Source organism: Lissotriton vulgaris, chromosome 7 (assembly GCF_964263255.1).
Source record: "Lissotriton vulgaris chromosome 7, aLisVul1.2, whole genome shotgun sequence".
In the NCBI taxonomy this organism is placed as follows: Eukaryota; Metazoa; Chordata; class Amphibia; order Caudata; family Salamandridae; genus Lissotriton; species Lissotriton vulgaris.
Genome location: NC_141695.1, coordinates 1,070,138,259 through 1,070,158,696, shown reverse-complemented (window position 1 = coordinate 1,070,158,696; position 20,438 = coordinate 1,070,138,259). Strand labels below are relative to the sequence as shown.

Sequence of the window (20,438 nt, the reverse complement as noted above, 5' to 3'; positions counted from 1 at the left end):
CACTGTAATTTCTGCCCAATTACAAACTATGTTCATTCTCTCTGCCATGTCAGCTCCCATGAATCACTCCTGTCCTCAGAATAGCCTATACTTACTTTTGACAAAACATAGCATATGGTACCTAACTTCATTTCAGATGTATGACATACACTGGTTAATATTGATTGCAATAATGAATTTAATAATACTGTATGTCTATGTATGCATAGTAATGTATGACTATAGAAATTTTAATTGACCAGTTTAAGTGAGCATTTATTACACGCCACACACATTTTTTATCATTCTTTCTTTTTGCACTATTATCACAGGAAGCACTTTATGTCGAAATTTGTTGGAAATCTGTCATGGTTTAGTAGTATTCGCATTCTTTTTACTCTGAACACATGATTACAGGCTGTAATGTACATATGGCATATACTAGTGGTTTAAGCAAATATATAGAAAGAAATCTTTTAGGAGACTGTGTAAATGACCCATATTGGGTAAAAACTTTATAAATGGATTTAACCTGTTATTTAAAGCCTGATGACATATATCAGTGGTCCTCACAATTGCACATTATAAAACCACTATGCCATAATAATTGCCCAAACTCGCATTTAAGCAGTTAGTAAAACATTACTTTTAATCAAAAATATATATTTTTGTAAATTAACCTGGGAAAGACGTAGATCCATGTGATAGTCTTTTTATCATGTTTAGTAATCATGTGACCTACTGACCATGCAGTGCAGGGGGGTGTGTACATTTGGTGTTAAAAAACGTATAAAACTTTAAACGGTCGCGATAATTGCTGAATGTGATCAAGGGCTCTTGAAGCCCGAAACGCGTCGTTGCAGGCTGGAAAAGAAACGCAAATAAAATCTGCATCTTGCCTGACTCGCTGTGGTGGTTTGTGTTCCTTCCTCGCCGCACGCCGGAAGTGGTGGAAATTGTTTGGTGCATATATATATATATATATATATATATATATATATATATATATATATATATATATATATATATATCAACAAAAAAATGAGGGAAAAACCTCACTCATAGGGTGTTCAAAGATAAACTAGCGCTGTGGATACCTAGCTCTAATGACCCAAGACCAGCCTAAAAATTTAGCTACTGCTATGACCACTGGGAGTGAAGTTACCGTCCCTAACAACCATAAGGCCTCGTTGCCCCTTCTAGTGTTTAGGTTTCTACAAATTAGTTTCAGCCATTTTTTCCGTGGGTCGGCATATGCAGGACAAACAAAAAAGAAGTGTCCCACAGATTCCTCCTGATCTTTACGCCATGGACACAAATTCCCAGACCCACATTTATCTAACGATCTTAATGGTACCGGTCCTATTCTAAATTGGTGAAAAAGTTTTCTGTCGCTACTCTTTGCTATGGCGTCCCAGTAACTTTCCAGAACTGGGTCCACCTTGTGACTCAAAAACCTGCCAGAAAGAGTTAACGAGCTATGTTCCACAATCAACTTATTTCTATAGACAGCCCAGAACTGATCCTTGAGATCCTTTTTTGAAGGGAACACATTTTTCCCAGGGTCGGACCATAGTTGAATAAGGCCCATATCTGATAAGATGGATTTTACTGCTTTAAACCAGGGAAGGTTGCCACAGCCCACTATATGTCTAAGATTATCTATTCCCGCAGCAAAAGTAGCCAATTCAGGAGTTACCCAAATTCTCCTCCAAAGTAAGATAATCCTCAGTTTTGCCAATTCTTCTATTGGATTGCAACCCAAGGCCAACAGTAATGGTAGCATAGGGGTCGATTGTGGCAGACCCACCAAGTTTCGTAGAAACTTATTTTGGATTTTCTCAATTTGGGACAGATCAACGTAGCCCCAAAGATCTGCTCCATATACAATGGCCGATCTTATCTTGATATTATAAATTTTAAGTGCTGGGCTTATTCTCTTGTTAAGGATCTCTGCTTCCTAATAAGTGTCCCACTCAACTGAGAGAATTTTAATGACAATACATCTAGCTGGGCTGTCCATCTTAATCTGTAATGGAGTACCACCTCCAGGTAAGTCATCTCATTCACTTGTTCCAGATTTGTGCCATTAAGACTTACTTGGCCTAATCTTGGTCTATTTTTTGTGAGAACCAAACTTGGTTTTACTTGTGTTAACCTGCAGGTCGTTGGCATCACAGAATTCTTCAAATTTGCTAAGTGCCAATTGTAGTCCCTTTTGTGTTTTTGAAAGTATGAGCGTATCATCCGCGAAGATGAGAAGGGGAAACTTCATACCGCCCAGGCTAGGGGCGTCAGTGGGTGTGTCTGAAAAGTATTCAACAGCTCTATTAATGAATAAAAGAAAAAGGGTTGGAGCAAGGACACATCCTTGGTGGACTCCTCGTGTCACCGGAAACTTTTTGATGACTTGGCCCTGCATACCCCATCGAACCTGGGCATAATTTTTCTCATGAAGTCTTATGATTATGTTCAACAGATTCTTCGGCAGTCCCATTAGTGTCAGAGCTTCCCACAATTTGGCTCTTGGAACCAAATCGAAAGCGGACTTTAGGTCCACGAAAGCCGCATAGATCACTCCTCCACTTAAAACCACCACCTTCCAATATATAAGAATAACTCCTAAGACCTGATCTATAGTGCTTACGCAGGGCCTGAAGCCAGCCTGCATGGGTGACAGTATTGACATTTTATCCATCCATGCTGAGATCTTAAACAGCACCATCGGTGAGATGATCTTTTGGATGGCGTCAATTAGGCTAATCGGATGATAGTTTACTGGCAGTGAGCGATCCCCTTTTAAAAAATTGGAAGGATTTCCACCCCCTGCCATGAGTCTGGTATTGGTGCTCCATCTGCCAGAGCATTAGCAACTTTCAATATATAAGGGACCCAAGCCGCTTGATCAAATTTGAAAAGATCTGAGGGAATGCAGTCTATGCCGGTAGCTTTCCCCCCTTTGGTCAGGCTTAAAGCCAGCTCTACATTAGGCAGGGCCAAACGCACACTTGCGCCAGAGGCTACTGAAGAACCTAGGTTACTAAACTGTGCCCCGAAGTATGCTACCCAATCTGCTGCCGCTACATGGTTGGAGGGGAGTTGAGACTCATAAGAATTCCCCCATTTGAGAACCTGCCAGCACCTCGATTGATTGGACGATAAACTGGCCTCATAAAGATCCTGCCAGTGTTTGTCATCCCAAGCTATTTTAGCCTCCTTCTGACACTTTTTGAATTCCTGCCTACCCTTCCGTATTGCTGCACTGTCACGTGACTTGAGTCCTGCAATTAGGCTAGTGTGGGCCTGGCGACACATACGATTATACCACTTACACTAACCCAGTGGTGTTTGGATTTTTTTCCCGTTTTTTTTAGAAGTAAAATAGAGGGATTTCAGAGAATTAAAAAGATTATCACGTAGCCCACAAATGTCAACAGGATACGTCGTATTCTCCATCGCAAGCGTTGACTCCACAACTTTCCCTGAGATTATTTTTAGGATGACGGGCTCCTCCACAACCCTACACCACTGCACCCTTCTCCTATCATTCTCCAAGAACACATCTGCCGTGGCACAATCATTCGAGGCTCCCTTCAGATGACTACTATCAAGAGCTAGGCTGAGCACCAGTGGGTTATGATCACTCTCTGGGCGATTCACCACTATCATATCAACCAGAGAGGACCAGCACTCAGCCCTAATAAGGATGTAATCAATCCTACTCGACCTATGGCCATTATCAAATGCATGCGTCCCATTTTTATCTGAGGCGGTATGCCCATTCACGGCTCTCAGACCCCATTCTAGGCAAAATCCCATCCAGTGGAGAGCTGCTTCTGTACCTTTCTTAATAGATGCTAGTTGTAGGGATGGAACCTTCCAAAGTTTATCCTCTTCTACCAGGAAGTCCATCTCACTTTCCAAAGTAGGGCTCAAAAGTGCAGTTTTAGATCGCCTGCCAGGATGATGAAGAATTCCCTTCCATCTTGGTTAAGAATAAACTCTAAGTCATTGAACATGCCAGTTGGACTACGTCCGCCCCTCTCCCTCACTCTGTGCTTCACCTAATTCACACAACACTCCCACTTCGTACATACCAAGGATCAGACACCAAGCAGATGAAGGAATGAACGAAAAACCCTCACAGTAGAAAGTAGTTGCAGCAATAGCAAGAGGAATCCCAAGGACAATCTCTCCTTCTGTTACTTCACGGAGAGAGAGAGAGATCGTAATCCACAGCTGGTTGCACCTAAACAAAGTAGTGTGAAAACTGACAAACTCCCATAAAACAAAAAGTCACTGAAACAATGTATTCCAAGTCCCTTAGAAGGCCGAACCCAGAACGCAATAATTACGGAGTCTACAGTATCTCTGGGCTCCTACGTTGAGTCCTGATCCGGCTGGTTCATAGGGACCGCGCTTCGCCTGAGAACTGCAGAATTCCTCTCAGCGCGAGGTCTCCAAATCCCAACTAAGTATTTTGCGGTTAAGGAATCCAACCGCTCCTTCCTCGATTCTTCGCGGACTGCGCCGCACCACCGGTCTGAATTAACAGAAGCCAAGAGTTTGTGTCTTCAGCAGAACTTCTGTGAAGCACCACGAAGCACCGGCAAAAAGTAGCGGTTAAAGAACTCACCCCTCCATGAGCTTGTAGACGCCCAAAAGTACCAGTTCAAATCCAGACGGCCAAACACTGGAGTCCGTGTTTTCTGCAGAAACATCTGCGAAGCACCACAGATCTCCAGGGCAGAAGCGGAGCAGCCGCTCCGCAACGGTACAGAAAACTAGAATCCAATACAACCCGACTTCCGGGATGAAGGTGATTATATAGGCCCCACCTCTCACCAGCAGGGAATTCTGGACCTTGTAGTTCCTAAGTTGTTAGGCAGGTGCGATACACTTCAGATCCCGACACAGCCGTGGCACTCTGATCTCCGTGTCTGCTGCCAGGCACCAACGCAGCCTGGCTCTCACCAGTGGCTGCCGGTTCCAGCGCCGGAGGTGTCGCCTGCCCCTCGGCCAGCGGAGCCCCGCTTCTCGGCACCGCGAGTCACTCGCAGGCCTCAGCACCCACATGCGCCTTCCTCAGGTTATTCACTGCTCCCATAGTTTCAATGGTGGCGCTCTGCTTAGGGAGTTGGGGGGGGCGAACCACAGTTTATGGTGCACGCTCAGCCCTGTTTCAGCTCCTCCGGCCACTGGGGCCGCCTTTGGGCACCGCGGTTGTGTGATGTGATAAAGTTATAGGACAAGATTCTTCTTGGATTCAATATTTGACTAGACATTCTAAAGATGTTTCAGATTTATGATGCTGTCCTTAATCGGTTTAGGTAGTTTGTGTTTATTTTTTCACGCAATGATCTCAGTTTTGCCATAGAATGTATCTTCTGTACAACCCTGCTAAGTTATTCTGTATAAATACGGTGAAGGAAAATATATTGTTTATAGCTGACAGCCCCAGCACCTACTGAAAAACAAGAAGGAGACACCAATGGATCTCACACAATGTACCATGTTTCCCTGTAAACAGTTTACACCATAACTATGCATTGAAAAATGTTGGGGTCTACCCCAGCTCCAGAAGTTGCTGACAACAATCATGTTATCTGCATATACAGCTTAAAACACAGAAAAGAGAATTCTGAAGCATCTTCAAGCGTGTCTCCCATAGCAGGCAGACTCTGTTAGCTAGATCTTCAATAGAACCTTCAAAAACAGGTGTTACAGAAACAAACTCGTGATATGTGGACTGTGACTGTCGAGAGGTTTATCTCAGATTCTAGCTTTAAGGCTCCCAGAGTGCAAGTGATATTGTGTCACCTTTACACTCAAAGCATGGGTCTTGCTGCAAATGGTGTCGCAAGGGTACAATAGGTTATAATGCAAGCACTCAAATTAGTGCCCCAACTCCCGTTTTGGTAGTACACAACAGTTGATAATTGAGCTGCAAAGGCCCTGCTGGGACCTGGTGCCCCTATAGCACTTTCGTAGGCTATTCCTCTAGTTGTTGCTGCAGTAGGTACTGTGTAACCTCTTAGAGGAGACATTACTCTGAGAAGTATTGGTCGCGTTGGTAGATGTAGGAATGTTTTACTGTGCTGCAATGCCAGGAAAAGCCAGATTATTGCCCATCAAGCAGATGTTACGATCTGCGTCCATATTTAAGCTGATGATAGTGTCTACAAAATAACATTGCAATAATATTTGCACCAGCCACCTTTATCCACCGTCTTTTCTGCTTGACTTCTACAACGTGGGTTTCTCCTTTCAGCACCTGACTGCTGTTTTTCACTCTCATCCTGTTTCTCCAGCTTCGTTTTCTGTCAATCGTCGTTAAATGCATCCTTGCACTTGCACCCAGTCGCTCCTTGCTTGTTACTATCTGCCACCTAACTTGCACAAACTCCTATTTTTGCTCATTCTCCCTGCTAGCCTCTGAACAATCAGACCTAGTCTCTGTCCATTCAGCTGCTTTACCCTCCTCTCATATCCTTGTAAAAACTCATCCTCTCACAAGCCTCCTGCCCTGTGTTACTCTATGATTATGGTTTGCAACCGTCCTTTCACATCATTTTGTACACTTATATGAGTTTGTGCAGAAGTTTGGCCAACACTTTTTATGGTTCTAATTGGAAATTAAATGGCTAACTGGAATGGTGTCTCTGTTAAGCATGGGCGAATTTTGCGAATTCGCAATTCTCGAATTTGCAAATTTACGAATTCGGGATCCGAAAAATCCGCGAATTTGCGAATTCGCGGATTTTGCGGATTGTGTGGGTAAAGGCCGGGCGGGAAAACGGTGCACATCACTAGTGTGAGGGGCAGGGCCAAACGGGCGATGCTTATATACGAGTTCACATGCCTCTTGTGTGCATAAAAGGACAGGCACGGATCAGAGAAGCTCGTGGTCACAGGAACTGCACAGGGATTGAGCTCGACTCGCCTCGACAAAACTCACATTTTTGGGGGAGCTGATTAACTTTGCCATCACACCGAAGAGCACCTCAGAACAATTGCGATGGTGGGGGGCATGGCCGACTGTGATGGCTGTGCTGCAATGAAGCTCCGACGGATTCTCCCAGAAAAATGCTTTCTGTTGCTGAAACAACCACTGTTACCGACACCTGAACTCGATCTTGTTACCCCTATAAGATGGAGAAGGCTCGGAGCAGTCATAGGCTCATAGCTAATTTTCGACGATAGATATGGGGAGAACGCAAACCTGCCCAGCCTCGACAAAACTCACATTTTTGGGGTGGCTGATTAACTTTGCCATCACACCGAAAAGCACTGGGGTCCCTCGAGTGAGCTGTCCTTCATAGTGGGTAAAGGGCTGGAAAACGGTGCACATCGCTAGTGTGAGGGGCAGGGCCAAACGGGCGAGCCTTATATGCGAGTTCACATGCCTCTTGTGTGTATAAAAGGACAGGCACGGATCAGAGAAGCTTGTGGTCACAGGAACTGCACAGGGATTGAGCTCGTGAAAGTCAATAATGCAAAGGCCTCCATCAAGCATCATAGCTAATTTTCGACGATAGATATGGGGAGAACGCACACCTGCCCAACCTCGACAAAACTCACATTTTTGGGCTGTAACTATTTTAGGATGGCGTCGGCAAGCTGCCAGCGCCATCCTAAAATAGTTACTAAATTAGCTTCATCAGGAAGCACTAATAGATAAAATAAAGCAAGTGCTCGAACACCTGCTTTATTTTATCTATTAGTGCTTCCTGTTGAAGCTAACTTAGTACCTATTTTAGGATGGCGCTGGCAGCTTGCCGGCGCCATCCTAAAATAGTTACAAGTTGAACATGCTTGAACTTTTGCCCCCCAAATCCGGCGCTCACGGATATCGCTGATTTTCAGTGAATTCGCGGGAGTTCGTGGATCGCGGATTTACCGAAAATCTGCGAAATCCGCGAGCGGAACGGATTTTGCGCACATGCTTAGTCTCTGTCCATCCTTTGCCTGTATGGCGAAGCACATTCTGTGTATTCAAAGTTCACTCTTCACCGCACTGTAGTATCACTTACCTTGGGAAGATTTTTTAAGACCGATTAAAAATTAACATAATGGTGTTGGCCATCGAATCAAGGTACCACATGCGTCCTTGCAATCTTCTGTGGACAGAACTGTGCTATGCATGTTGCACATGAAAGCCCCCAGAAACGAAATAAAACACATTTTCCAACTTTGTACAATAAAGCCTACTTGTGGGTGCTTCGGAATTTTAGTTTGGCACAATATTTGACTCTTATACTTATGATATCCCTTATTTAAAAGTGGATTTCCAATGTATTTGAAAATGACGTTGAGCAAGTTTATTGTGTAACAGACGTGGATAAGAAAACAATGTCGTAGATCACACGAGCTTGAAAACTGAAGTGCGTGCTGCCCCCTCTCTCTTTCAATTGAAAGGAGGTGCACGTGAGCTCGTCACGGAAAATCTGCTCAGATGGAAAAAAGAAGTGGACATGAATTCACTTCAAGGAGAAAAAGCATATCTCGTCTGAACCAATTAAATCATCACAATAGGGGGAAAACTGTGATGTTTCTTGTAAAGAGGCCCATTAATTCTGTGTCATCATCATAAGCCGCTGCCTTGCTCGAAGGCTTCCCTTAGTTCCTTTGAAGCTACTGTACAGACAAGCCTGACTGCGATTCCAACTAGACCGTGCAGGCAGCAGTCAGGGGTCGGAGCTGAAATATTAACTGCAGCCACTGATCTGATATGTGTTCTGTTTTTGAATACAGAAGTACTTGGAATGCAACGCCGCTGTCGAAGGATCACGTAAAACGGACCTGTGCCTCAAGGCAATTTTAAGCGTGGATCGCAGCGTCTGGCAGCGTCTCCCCCACGCTGGCGCGAAGCTGCAGACGCCAGGCACTGCCATGTCAAGGCGGACGCTGTGAAGGGAGCAGCGTGGCTCGGCTGTGTTCCATCAGGATGCACATTTATGTCCCATGTCACAAGAAGCTGGCTTTCGAGCATCAGAGAGCTTGCATTTTTTTCTTTTTTTAGTTTTGCACAGGATTGGCTACCTCGCCACTGAAGCGGCAGTTGGAAAAGAACAGCACATGTATGACCAGGGATATCTATTTTTTCCTGAACAGTTGAGTATGTAATTCTACCTTCGTCCAAGTGAACGTGACAATTTTCCTCAGTCTGCCAGGAGTAATGCACTATTACAGCTCCGGCGAGAGCGACATCTGACTGGCCAGCTTTGCTTGATAGCAGTCCCTTCCGCAGACGGGCTTTGTCTTTCAGGACCAGGAACAGCGCCTGACCCGAAGGATTGACAGCCATGCGTCCGTCTGCTCGCGCCGCTTGACCTCAGCCGCGCCGCGCCTGACCCCAGAGATGGGAACCGGCGGCCGGGGTCTGCGGCCACGAAGCGCAATGTAAACAGACCACGCACGTTCAGGACCATTTTAAGCAACTGGTAAGTCGTTTGCATTTTATAGACTAAACTTTGTATGACGCTCTCTGTATCTAGAGCTTTTGACTAAGCTGTGGTAAACTCAATGATATTTCTGCTTTTCAAGTGAAACAAGCAATTTATGTTTGGTAATACTGATTTCTGTATAATAATCAAAAAAATCATGCTGCTATGTCTGTGATTGCCAAGCCTGCCTCTAAAACACTCGTTCGGGAATGAACGAGATTGTGCACTGGCTAGCCTGTTCCTGTGAATTATAGCTCTTTTGAATTAAATTGGTTTTCTCTTTCTCATTGCTTGTTCTTTTTCATTATGTGTAAATATTTTACTATGAGAATTATTGCATGCAAGTGGTTCAATTGCCTGCTAAATAAAAGGGACATTACGTTTCCTAAAAATTGCGCAGTTAGGTCATCCTTGTTCGGAAGCTATAGATTTTACGATTATCTCGACAAAATAAAATAAATTAGGGATTTGTTGAAAGTTAACGCGCGTGGAAGTCTATTTAATGGATTGCTTCAGTAAAAATGGTGCCAGTCGTTTAGAGTGAGTGTGCCACCTGCTGGCATGAAGTGCCTCCCCCAGGGCAGAGGAAGAGCAGTGAAACATGAATGAGCAGGTGGAGTAAGGTGAGTGGCCGTCTACTGCCTGATCTACAAAAGCAGCGGCGCCTCTACAAACTAAACACTGACCTGATGCCAGGAAAACAATGGTAGTTTTGAAAATACGTTTTATTTGAAAAAAGAGTACAGTTAGGTGATCATTAACAAAAGCAGTTAGGAGTTGTACATCTGTATCAAGCTCCGGTGTATCAACACAATATCACAATAAATAAAGAAGAATTAATCAATGGAAGGAAATACACAGAGATATCAAGATGTATTTTGTAAAGCATGTTTATATATATTTGATGATGATAGTCAATTAGTATCTTGGGAGACAAAAGAATAAATCTAAGCAAAAAAGCTAAGAACAGAGGTGAAAATGATGGTATCACTTCAGTTCACAGCTAAACCATCTACTCCAAATGAATATGCAGAACAACCAAGTATAAATAATAAACAAAGGTCATCAGTTGATGACAGTGCAACGTATTGGAGATGATGGGATTGTCGACGTTTCGGTCTTTTAAGCAGTCGTCATGAAGACCATCTTCAGGACAGAATATTTTCATTGCTGTGATAGACTCCCTGAAATTTCGAGTGAAATGGTTTCCAGATCGGATGAACGGCAAGGACATCAAGGAAATTAATTCAAACCTTAGATGTATTGTAAATACAAACTTTCTTCTTTATAGTCGTAATGACTTGCATTGGTTCAGTAACGTTACTTGTATATTTTAATATCGAGGAGTTGAAAATTAAATGAGGCGTCTCTCGTCAGCATCGAATCCCTTGTAGCATAGTGTTTTGAAATACTTATTGCCCAAGCCTACATGGGTTTATTGGGTCTCCCCTGTTTTGAAGACATTAACAAAAGCAGCAGTATGCTCATGTCATGTGCAATGTCATTTATGAATATGTTTATCGATATTTTATTGAGTTGATCTATGAGTAGAAAGGCAGAGAAGGGGATAGAGCGAGACAGACAGACAGACACGTCCACGTGCAAACATACAAAGACGGACGTATCTGCATGTATGTACCGTTTCTATGTATATATAGATTTCAGGTAATTTAGGTGTGCTTCTGACTGCTTGAATGCTGAGCAGATACCTGACCCGAAGAGATTTTTCTGAATACACATGTTGGTTAAGGCACGCGCTCCTGAGGTATGTGGTCCGAAGCTTTAGTTGACAATGTGAGGCATGGCATAAGGGTGAGTGGTCTTGTGCACTTTTCCTAGTCAGCTAGATGGGTATGACCAGTGGATCTCTGCCATTATTTGTAGTGTGGCGATGACCAGGCTTCTTCAAGGAGCCTTCTTGCCATCCGATGGTGGGGCTGATAACAGGAGAGAATGGCTCAGCGTGTATCTACAGCAGCTGGGCAGTTCAGCAGTATTTCCCCCAGAGACGTCATCTGCTACTTGCAGCTGGAGTCTGCAGGCAAAGAATGGGAATGAAAAGAAGACTAGCCAGGGTAGATGTCACCATCATTACCGATTCCCAGATGAACTGATCATTTCCAATGGGACCTTCAGTGTCCCACTTACAATACTGTGGTTCCTCCACCCCTCAGACCTACTGATGAGCCCAGTATCAGTAACTTCTAGGGGCCTCATTTATGAAAAGTGACGCATCGCTGCGTGAAAACAGCGATGCGTCACTTTTAACTGCGCACTCCTTGCGACATTCCTGATGCGTCATATTTAATGTATGACGCATCATGTTGCAAGGAGTTTTTGTAAGCGCAAAAGTGACGCATTGCTGGAGTGTGTCACAAAAGTGATGAAACTCCTGCAATGCGTCCTTTCACATCGGGCAAGCCCCATGTGAAAGGGCTTGCGTCAGTCTTACGCCTGCTGTGAGGCAGGCGCAAGATTTTGACGCAACAGCGTCCTAAAAGTGACGCAGTGAAATCTCATAGATTTCACTGCGTCACTATTACAAGGCTTTTTGCGGTGGAACGCCCCCTCTGCATATATTATACCTGGCGTAGGTATAATGTGGCGCAGGGGTTTAAAAAGTGACGCATCTACCTAGATGCGTCACTTTTTAAATATGGCGCAACAAGGCGCATTTTTCACACCGCTGGTGCGTCATAAATAAGGCCCTAGGGGCGGTGTTAACAGGCATAACTGCAGGGACCTTGCATTGCCTGCCTAATGAATGGTATGACAGTTGGGCATTAACTTCAGTGCAAAAACATCATAAGTTACAGAGAATGTAAATACAAAGGCCTTAATGCTGGCATTTAGCTCACTTCTAGGCATTCTCATATTAGGCAGGTAAGTGAACCAAATCTCAGAGAGATGACACGATTTGTCCAGTTTCACACATTTTGGTAAACTGGAAATGGAGTTCAAGTGCTTTATTTCGAGTTTGGCAGGCATGACACTGCCACAAACATGGAGGAGTTCGCTGTCCATTATTCTCCCCGTTGGGATACTCTAGTTAGAGTTGGGCATACCATCATGTCTCTGCCAGCAGCGCCTCTGAAGACTCCGCTGATGGAAATATTGACTAACTGCCCAACTGACATTGGGCCATGGGTCGAAGTATATCATACCATCTGCCCTGTTCAGGGTAGAGGATTCAATGTGCTTTATACCTACTTGGTATGGTCTGGGAAAGCCTGGTGGTCCTGAACAGGACAACCAATATATGATCACACATGCAGGAGAAAGAAAAACAGCTTGCTAAGGACTTTTAGTTCCCTCCTGCTTTGTTAGTTTCTCTTTGAAAATATAGAAAACTCTGCAGTGCAGGCGCAAAAAACATGACTCCACTCTGCAAACTTCAGTGTCTTCAAAGGTGCTCCACTGGCTCATTTAAAGGAACAGTCCAGAGATCCTCCATGCAGACAGATCTCTGCAGGATGCAGGTCACCACAGCAGCAGAGTCCATGCCCTGTTACCCTGAAGGAATGGAGTTCTCTGTGCCATACTGTTTAAATAACCCGCTAAATTTCCTGGTTCACTGTTCTCCCCAGTCTCGATCCACAGAGGACCAGTGTTATTTAACATAATTTCCTACAAGGTCTGTTGTTATTTTTTAATATGTTTTTTTTCAATAATGTTAGAATATTGAGAAACCGAGACATAATTACTCTTGTAAAATAGTATTGCTTTAAAACTGCCTGACTGTTGACAGTGCTGTATCATTTCATTATAATTCCATCTGCTGCTAGCTTGTTTTACCTGAGGGTTTGTTTATTTCCTTCAAGTGGATGATGCATAACTCCTTTATTGCCTCATACTAGTACTACAGTCAATGAAAACATTAACACCTGTAGCTAAAATGCAATATAATCAAATTATTATTGTAGCTTAATGAATGCACTGATGCAGGAAACTGACGATAATTTAGAAATATTTTTGGTTTCATTCATAGTCACAGAATTGTATCGAAAAATCTTGGCCACTTATTATAATGCAATTGGGACAAGGTGGTTCTTTTTAATACCTTCAATATGTCCACATTATGTTTTTAATTCTAAGGGGCTCATTTATGAGCCCCAGCGTCACTTTTGCCCACCGGTGCGTCAATTTTTTTTTCACGCACCAGTGGCGTAAAAAATGTGCCATGTTGCGCCATATTTACGAAGTGACGCATCTGGGTAGATGCGTCACTTTGTAATCCCCTGTGCTATATCATACCTGCGCCAGGTATAATGTATGCAGGGTGGGCTTGCCCCTGCAAAAAAGGGCTGTAGGAGTGGCGCAGCGAAATCTATGAGATTTTGCTGCGGCACTTCTAGGACGCCAATGCGTCAAAACCTTACGCCTGCCTCATGGCAGGCGTAGGGGTGACGCAAGCCCTTTCACATGGGGCTTGCACCATGTGAAAGGAACATTGATGGAGTTGCGTCAGGCTTCCGACGCAACTCCAGCAATGAATGCACCACTTTTTGCGCTGATAGATACGTCAGTTATACTGACGTATCTGTCCTTCCTTGGGACATGATGCGTCATATTTACAATATGACGCATCATTGGTGTCGTGAGGAGGGCGTACTGAGAAGTGAGGCCCTCAGTTTTTATTGTAAGCTATGCAACTAGTATTGAAAAAAGTGTTGTTCAATGTAAATCTTTACTCATTTTCTAATAAAAGTTCATTTCTCTGATGCTATATTTATGAATGTATTTAGAAATTTATAGTGAGGAGTCATAACAGAAAAAAAAACACTCTTTCAGAGTGGCTGGGTATGGACACACGATCACTATGATTCTTGGTTTATAAAATGCAATAATTTTACATTAATTTTGATATCTATGGCACTTTTGTACAACAGAGTGGCACTTCATGCAGACTTCTTTGCTATAATCATTAATGTTTTTATCTTTTATATATTACTCTGCCCCTGCCTTGCTTCTCCTCTCACAACTTAGGGGCACATTATCAATGAAACGCAATAAATATCGCATTTCCCGCTTTGCGTGATTCTGTTTAATGCCACATATCGCAGGATTTAATCGCCAAGATATCGCGTTATCATCAACGCATATCTCCACAGCACAAAAATCCTATGATAGCGGTGTCAAACAGAATTGTGCAATGCGGGAAATGAGATATATATTGTGTTTCATTGATAATATGCCCCGTTGCCTAAGCTGTACAATCCACCTGCCATTATAAGTATGGCAAAGTCAGTTTCCAACCAGGCGTAACAAACCCGCTATAACTGCGGTTAGCGCGGTTTATTTAAACGCGCCGCAGGTTTGCTCGAAGCTTCCTAATAGTGCGCTGCCATGTCAGCGCGGATTTCCACGGAGTAATGTCGGGGAACGCCTACTCTGCATGTCATTAGCGATGTTCATTGCTGACATGCAAAGTGGCTTTTGAAGGGCTGCTTACTCAAGGAAACACGCATTAGCGTGTCATTGATGATTGGGCGTTAGAAAAATCGCAGCTTTTCGGCCGAAATGGGCCGCTAAAGCGGCTGAATACTCCTTGATGATATGCCCCTTAGTTTCGTAGTTAATATATCTCTCGTCCAAAAAGATGTGAAGACATTTCTCATTAACATCTCAATGACATCCATTTTCTGAATTTCAAGAGTATACATTTTGCATATATTAAGACAGGACAGCAAAGAAGAGGACCAACGTCATCTTTTGGAACAATAAAGAACAAATATTTAAAACACGGGTTTAGTCTGTTTTAGGCATGGTGGAGATTACAAACATAGTCATATCCCATGACCATAATATTATGATGATGGTAGTAGTCATCATCATCAAGTTTTCTTTTAAATTGTATTGGGGCATAGAAAATTTTCAACAGAAAATGCAATAACATTGATTAACATCCATATATACCTGTTAGGAATTTTGTCACAAAGTTTCAAACGAAGATTAAATGCCAAACCAATACTAGAGGCCATAATGTGAAGGACGTTTAAATCTTTGGGATTTTGTACATGATTTAAGAAATTGTTTAGAACAAGTCAAAATATACAATTTTGGGATGACTACTTAAGTTAGGATTCTGTCTTAAGACCAAAACCTATGACAATCTTAACACAAAATCCTAACTTTACTACTCCTAAATGCCTTTTGTGAATACCGAAAGTCATAAAGTTAGGATTTTGTCTCAGATTACTCTTGCGAATCGAGCCCAGGATCTTTGTGCTTGCTCTTTTCCAGACAGAACTTATCCGTATGATGAAAGGCAGGCTCCCAGGAACTAGCAGGTATTAAGCATAAACATTTATTTTGAACAGTGCAGAACAGGAGTAGGAATTTGGCAATTCACATGACAAAACTGGGCTTGTGATTAACAATATTTAGAGGAACAAATATGAAGTGGGCCAGGGAATACGTTTTAGATCAAGACAAGTCCAGAAATAGTGGTAAAGAATGATCCTACAACCGGTCAGGGTTAATGCAGATAATGACCAATGTCTGAGTCTCAAAATGTGTAAATCTACACATGTAGGGTTCCTTTTACATATATATTTAGGAAATATGTGTCATTTACAAGTATTTTTATGAAGCAATGACTGTGCAGTTTTCCCCGGAGTACTATCAAAATCCATTTATATATTCAATTTTGCAAGAGTATATGTGTATTTTCCCATTTGAAAATGTCCAAACAAGTCAGTTACAAACCTCATTAGCCTACAAATCACCAAATGTTTGGATGTTCATTGCAAATTTCTAGCTTGGAAAAGTATTTATATCTGCCTTTGACAGGAGAAAAACTTCTGACCATTTCCAAGAGTCAATGAGAACTTTGCACAAATCCACAAACATGCAAAGACTTTCAATGGGATTGTCAAAAAAGATTTAACAGTTAAAAACACTATTTGCCTGTAAACGTTAAAATACATATTTATATAAATTTATGACATGAATCTGGGCCAAAACAAGCAAGGTGGATGGGACAATCAAATTAAATCGACAAGGGAAGACTCACTGTAAAATTTGGAGTATTAGCTGAGGTTGGGTGAGAATCCACTTCAAATAATAATCAAAATCCTTGTCAGGGTGAACCCCAAAAAACAGTAATTAAACTTGTACTTAACCTTCTGGTAGCTTAGCACACTAGCAGTCAGGCTTACCTTAGAGGGAATGTATAAAGTATTTGTGCAGTTCTCAAACAATACAACACAAAAAACAACTAATTTAGAAAAATAGTAATAAATAAAATGTAAAAAATCCAATTAATAGAGCAAGAAATGTGAATTAAGATTGAGTTATACATAGTGCAAAAAATACAAATGGCCAAACTTGGTTATCTGGATGGGCTAAATTGGATCAAAGTGAAAGGTTTAGGGTGACCGAGATGTGGCATGAGTCAGATACATGGACCAAGTTCGTCCCAATGGAAAGTTTACCTTCTAACTTACAAACTTTTCTGGAGCAAAAGTGGTCTTCAACAAATCGTTAGTGGGGCAAGCTGCCAACTGGATTCAAAGCAGGGCTCAACAACCATAGGTTGCTGAACAACTGAGTCCTGGTGCGTCATCGACAAAGGTAAGAAAGCTCCTAGTGGGAAAAGTCCAAAGTATGTGGCCTGGATGGACTCAATGTCTACGGGCTGCTGTTTGGCATTGTTCCTGATGGAGCCTTCTATGTTCGGACTCAAAATCATTTCTGGAAGTCAGATCTCCTTCAGCGGGGCAAACAAGCAAGTTGTATCCAACCGGTGATTTAACATTGACAGCTTTGGCACAATGGTGATTCTGGTATCCAGCCAGTTCTTTGGAGGAAAAGTTGGCAAACGTTTTTCATTCCCAGCTTTTGCGGTGCAGGCAGGAGGAGTACTATCCAACAGCAGCCAAGTCTCCAGGACCTAAAGTGTACCAATTGGAGGTTAGGACTCACTCCAGCAAAGATCAGCAGCAGGGTCCAGGGCAGTTCCAATTGGAACTGTCCAAATGGGCAGTTGCAGGGAGAGAGGTCCCGGGAAGCTTGTCGTGTCCCTTTAGCTCAGAGAGGAGGTCAGTCAACTGACTCTTGAAGTCATTTCTGGGGTCCTGGGTTCAAGGCAGGCGGGTCTAATTCTCTTTCAGGTTCTTGAGACAGCTTGCAGCCCTTCCTCTGATCCAGACTGGTCCCGCAATGTGTTCTGAGAAGAGGTCTGTATGGTCCACTTTTATGCCAGTGTCAGTTTGTGGCTGTAGGGCATGTCTTTTTCCAGACCCTAAACCAGTTCTAATCAGTTCTTCTACCCCCACTGGGTTTGGTACCAGCCTGACTGGAGAGACAAAGGACAGACAGGCCCAGGTGTGAGTTGTGCCTTCCAGTGACAGGGTAGGCTACATTTGTAGTCAGGAAGGGGCTGGATACAGCCCAGGGGTTAGCCTTTGTAGCTTAGAAAGGGGCTAGGTACAGCCCTCAGGCCATCCCACTAAGTAGAGGAACATTCTTCCCAAGGCCCTTTGTCCACTGTCTGGTAACACTAGACATAACACTCCAAGGGAGCCACCAGAGGTCAGGTGACACTGGACACTGGCAGAAACGCATGTTTGGTTTAGACAGGAAAACGACAAATTTCTAGCAGTGTCATTTCCCAAAAAGTAATATGAAACCTGACATTTACATCAGGTTGGATTTTAAATTTCTATTCAAATGAGTCACTTAATCATGTTTCTAGCTGCTCCTGAAGTTAAGCAGTATTCAGTAAAATAATGTAACCCAGTGTTTTTCAATGGGAAAGCCAGCCTCTGTGAAAAATGACTTTGGAAGTTTTTCAGTGTAAAACTTTAATTAACATGTCCTACATGTTAGCCACCGTATACCCTGCCCTATAGGTAGTTTGGGCCCACCTTAGGGGTAACTTATAAGCATTAAAAAAGGAAAAGGTTTCTTTTGCCAGGTCAAAATGACAGTTAAAAACGGTATGCACAGGGCACAAGGGAAGTTCTGGAGATAATGTTTGCAGTGCTACTTTAGGGGATGGAACAAAGAGTGCTGCATTCACTTGTAGCATGTAACTTACAATCCCTAAGTACATGTTGTATCAATTTGCCAATTAGGTGCATGCCAATATTATCAAGTTTAAAAAGGAGAGCACAAGCACTTTAATATTGGTTAGCAGGAGCAGTGCTTAATTTGTAAAATATTAAGTGCAGGTGCTAACATTTTTCTAGTTGGCCACACCCACTTCCCCGGCCACACCCACTTCCCCGGCTCCACCCACTTCCTTCAGTGGCCCCACCCACTTCTATTATTGGGTCTACCCACATCCACAAGTCTCAACACATCAGAGCCACCTCCTCACTTCTTGAGTTCTGCAAGAAGCTGAAGGCCTGGCTCTTCACATAAGCACCTCGAGTACCTCACACCTACACAACTGCCCAAGCACCCAGATACCCTCTTGGGTGATTAGTGCGCTATAATAATCAATATATCATAATATAAAATATGAGAAGCCTATAACAACTTAAAGGTGAACTTGAATTTCAGAAAGTATGTGTGTGCCTGAGCAGAGACGTAACCGGAGCTAAGCAACATGTCTTCACTGCGAGAAGTTCTGTATTCTGCCTGGTAATGGCATTTAATGACTTCAATTATTGCGTGCTCTTAGCCCGGCTGCCATCCATGCCAACCTGAGTCAGCGAGTCCACAGCACCTACCCCTCCAAACTAAAACAATACAATAGTTCGCTGCAACACTTAAATTAGTTTCTGCAGGCAGGGAGAGGCCCAGCTGGCGCCGTTCTGTGTCCTCTTCAGCAGCAGCAATTAATAATTCCTCCGGTGGACCACCTGTCGGATGGTCCAGTTGTGGGATTACAAGGCAGGGTAGAAGCTTTACAAATAACTCTTCTGGCCCCGTGTAGTAATACTTACTGTATGCCAATGTCGAAAATGACATCTGACGTAGGGTGTGTTCACAATTACTGCTACACTTATATATATACAATTCTGCATACTGAATCATCCTTGGGCAGTGTAGGAAAGGCAATATGAAAAAGCCACCTAGGGCGCCACCCCTATGTCTCATTACCCAATATTCCAGAACATTCCTCTCTTCCCTATACTCCCTTACACTTCTGTTCCCCTCCAGCACTTCAAAGTAAACATAAGATGACATATTGTTAAAAGAACATCAACATTTCCCAACATTCCCTTTTCCTCTCTTCCCTTCTATCTCTCCGAATCTTCCCTCTTGTGTTTTCAAGCAGCCTGAGGATGCCCCATAAGCAGTGAGTAGGTCAGGTAGTAGAGCTCCCAGAGCTGACCTGATTGGCGAATAAGAGTTTTTATGGGTATATTTACATCTCGTCCCTCAAGTAGGTGCTGCAGAACATTCTGGTAGGATTCGTGCCCATCCGTACTCTTTCACACACTGGGGACTCTGCTGTCAATCAAAGGCAGACTCTAAAAATAGGCAGATTTCCAGAAGGCGCTGTGGGGTTAATGAGGCCGTTTTCACAAAAGACGTGCCTCCAGCTATTACAAGCCTGCTGTATGTTTAGCAGGCGGGTGGGGAGGTAAACACTCAGTCCCCTTGTAGTCGGAGGTGTGCTCACGAGTGTGAAACAACATAAACACCCCATATAAAATACACGTGTCTCTTGGAAATGCAGCAAGCGATTACTTTAGAGGCACTCACTTAATTTGAGGATGCGAGCGGAAATTCCAGGGCTGCTCACCTCTGCAAAGGCTAACTTAATGGACCGTGTGCTGCTGGTTGCAGGGGGGCCGGGCGAGAGGGGAGCAGTGAAACCAGCACTCACTATGACCCCTGCCCGTCTCTGCCAGACCTCCGTGGGGATTCAGAGTAGATCATTTTTTCCCTCGGTTACTATACATGAATCTGGCAGGAAGTATTTAAATGACTCTGTATTGACATTTAGCACCAAAAAAACGGCAAATGAAAGTAAATGCAAAAGTTAGGGTTTTTTATCACTCACGTTCCCTAATTGAGATGCGAGTCGTCTACACTCCAGGCTGTTCAATGAGA

At 43.3% G+C, this 20,438-nt stretch overlaps 1 protein-coding gene across 1 annotated transcript in view; it reads left to right on the top strand.

Annotated features, from left to right (window-relative positions):
• Nucleotides 1-8,990: 8,990 nt before the first annotated feature.
• TRPC7 (transient receptor potential cation channel subfamily C member 7) overlaps nt 8,991-20,438 on the top strand; it is a 1,554,154-nt gene continuing 1,542,706 nt past the window's right edge. The window contains exon 1 of the mRNA XM_086931521.1: nt 8,991-9,422. The gene's annotated coding sequence lies outside the window, so the exon portion shown is untranslated. The remainder of the gene's footprint in view (nt 9,423-20,438) is intronic.